The following is a 2,845-nucleotide window of genomic DNA, read 5'->3' on the forward strand; positions in this document are numbered from 1 at the left end:
TCTCTATGCACTCTGGGGTACCTACGTAGTTTGTGTAGATGCACTGCCACCAGAAAGGGAGTTGTTCCCCAAACCAGGCTAAAACTGAAGTAACCTTTCTCACCCCACCTCTGTCTGAGCAAGCCCATCCGACTGGGGCTTCGTTAACATGGAAGGCAGTGACTGGTGAAATAATCCAGGGAGCCAAGAGATCCAACCCCTCAGTAGCCATGCTTGCCCTGGGTACACTAGCCCTGAGAGGCCATCAGGGATGAGGGAAGATGTCTCTTGGCTCTGAACTGAAAGACTGGACAAGTAACATAAGCATAGCAAGCACATGTGATAAGAGCAAGACTGACAGCAAAATCCTAACATGTCTTCTCAGAAGTAAGGCCCATTTAATTAAATGGAACTTACTTCCAGATGAGTGTGTATAGGATTGTAGCCTGAGTGATGTGGCCCTGGAAGCTGAATGTTCGGGAGTATGTGGTCTAGACCAGGGGTGCCCAACCCCAGCCCTGGGGCCACTTGTGGCCCTTGAGGTCTCTCAATGCAGCCCTCAGGGAGTCTCCAGTCTCCGATGAGCCTCTGGACCTCTGGAGATTCTTTGGAGCCCAGACTGGCCCGATGCAACTGCTCTCAGCGTGAGGGTGACTGTTTGACCTCTCATGTGAGCTGTGGGACGAGGGGTCCCTCCACTGCTTGTTGTTTCACATCTGTGATGCAGTAGCGGCAGCAAAGGAAAGGCCAGCCTTGCTTTGTGCAAGGACTTTTATAGGCCTTGAGCTATTGCAAGACCTTCATTCATTCATATAAGTTCATCTTTAATATATTCATTTATGTAAATTTATTCAAATTTTAAATGTAAATTAGTTCTTTTTTTTCCCCTGGCCCCTGACACAGTGTCAGAGGGAAGATGTGGCCCTCCTGCCAAAGAACTTTGGACACCCCTGGTCTAGACAATGGTCTAGACAATGGTCCCTGGCTCCAGGGCCTAGGAGAGGGAGGTAAAGGGGATAATTTGTACCTGGGCCCAGGGTCAGAAAAGGGGCCCAGGAGTAAAAAGTGGGGGCCCAGAAAGTTCCTGGGATCTTACATTTTCCTATCTCACCTGAACTTGCTTCCTGTATATGATGCTAGGGGTACAACTATGGGCATGCAGTGGCAACTGCCGCTGCAAGTCATGTACACCAGGCCCAGGAATGCATCCATGACCCTCCTTAACACAGTGTCAAATCTGGGAGGAAACTGACCTGCTACAGTAGCTCTTTAGCTTGTGGATCTGATAACCATGAAGGAGTGTAGAGGATACCACAGATGCAGCTGCAGGGCTACAGCTGCTGCAGAAGTTCATTTTGGTGCACATGGCATACTGTCCATTCTAGTGTGAGCCTAACTATGATGATGTTAATTTTCTGCAATGGATTTTCTATATTTCAAAGATTTTAGAGAGACTTAGGAATGTGTTTGGTTTTCCATATTACTTTATCTAGCTTCCAATGCCGCATGGTCATGGAGACCTGTGCTCCATATCAAGAAGCCTGGTAGACCTGGGCTCCATAGACTATTCTGGCTGCCACACCCCCCACTCTATTTTGCCCCCCCATTCTGTCTGCCCCATTGTCCCCTCCCCCTTTGGGAAGGGGCCCAAAAGAAACTTTGTACCACCTGATAAAATTCCTCTCAGAGGCTCTGCCTGGCTCTGTTTCTATTGGAAAGTCAACAGAAGCAAATCCAAAGACTGGGCCGATGCAAGTCCCTTGCATTGGCCCAACATCATCGCGAAGTGCAATAAAGCACTTTCATGCTGACGTAAGGGGAGATAGGCCTGCACGTAGAGGTACGCTGGCCTCTCCATGCTGATGTGGGCCCCGGAGAAAGGAGGGTTGTGTTGGCAGAGCTCAGCTGGCGCAGGGGCCTGGGAGGTGTGGGGAGAGCAGGGAGGAGGCAGTGGGTGAGCGAGGGTGAGCAGTGGGTGTTCCCAGGGGCAGGCAGGTGGGAAGCAGGAGGCAGGTCAGGATCCAGCACTTATGCTGGATCCTAATCCTGTCCCTGGGCAGCCCGGGGCAATCCTGGGCTGCTTGGATTTGCACCACCACTTGGTGCAGATCCAAGTAGCCCCATTGGCAGCAACTGTTACCCTGCACATGCCCAATCTTGTCTGATCTTGGAAGCTAAGCAGGGTCAGGCCTGGTTAGTACTTGGATGGGAGACCGCCTGGGAATACCGGGTGCTGTAGGCTTATACCATAGTCTTTCGAGACTGAAGGTTGCCAACCAAGTAGCCCCATTGGGACTGCAGTGGCTCTCTCCGGGGTAAGGGGGAAAGTTTCCCCTCCCCCTGGCTGAGCCTCTAGCTGCCTGAAACTTGCACTGGATACAGCGCAGGCCCACTTCCCATTGTTATTACATGTTTCCTCTCTGGTATCTCTGTCAGTCACAAGGAAACAGGTTTCTCACCATTCGTCCAGCATGGTAAATTTGTTCTTAGGACAACAGTGTTTCCTAAATGCCCTGAAAAGATGAAAAGTATTAGATCACATTTGTTTTTGTTTTTGTTATTATTTGTCACCAAGATGGTCGGCTTGCCTAGGAAATCTTTATAAATCGTTGAAAAGCAAGTTTATTCCAACCTTGGCTTTAAGTTATAGCCTGACAAAGCAATACAAACCAAGTTCTTGGATCTTAAAAATAAATGTTAGCTGTGCCACAATGAATGGAGCATCGCATTTCATGTGTTTTTATTTTTGTGCTCTTTACGGGTCTTGTGCTGCACCACTATTGATTTCCTGATGGCACCATAGAATTTTAATGGTCCCTATTTCAGGCACAATTTGTTTTGTGCTGAAGTGTCAGCCCTATTTTAA

The 2,845-nt window shown here is 49.0% G+C and overlaps 1 pseudogene; it reads left to right on the top strand.

The window, feature by feature from the left end:
* Positions 1-2,104: 2,104 nt before the first annotated feature.
* On the top strand, positions 2,105-2,221 carry LOC136642340 (5S ribosomal RNA; annotated as a pseudogene).
* Positions 2,222-2,845: the final 624 nt, after the last annotated feature.

This window comes from Tiliqua scincoides, chromosome 2 (genome assembly GCF_035046505.1).
Source record: "Tiliqua scincoides isolate rTilSci1 chromosome 2, rTilSci1.hap2, whole genome shotgun sequence".
Classification (NCBI taxonomy): domain Eukaryota; kingdom Metazoa; phylum Chordata; class Lepidosauria; order Squamata; family Scincidae; genus Tiliqua; species Tiliqua scincoides.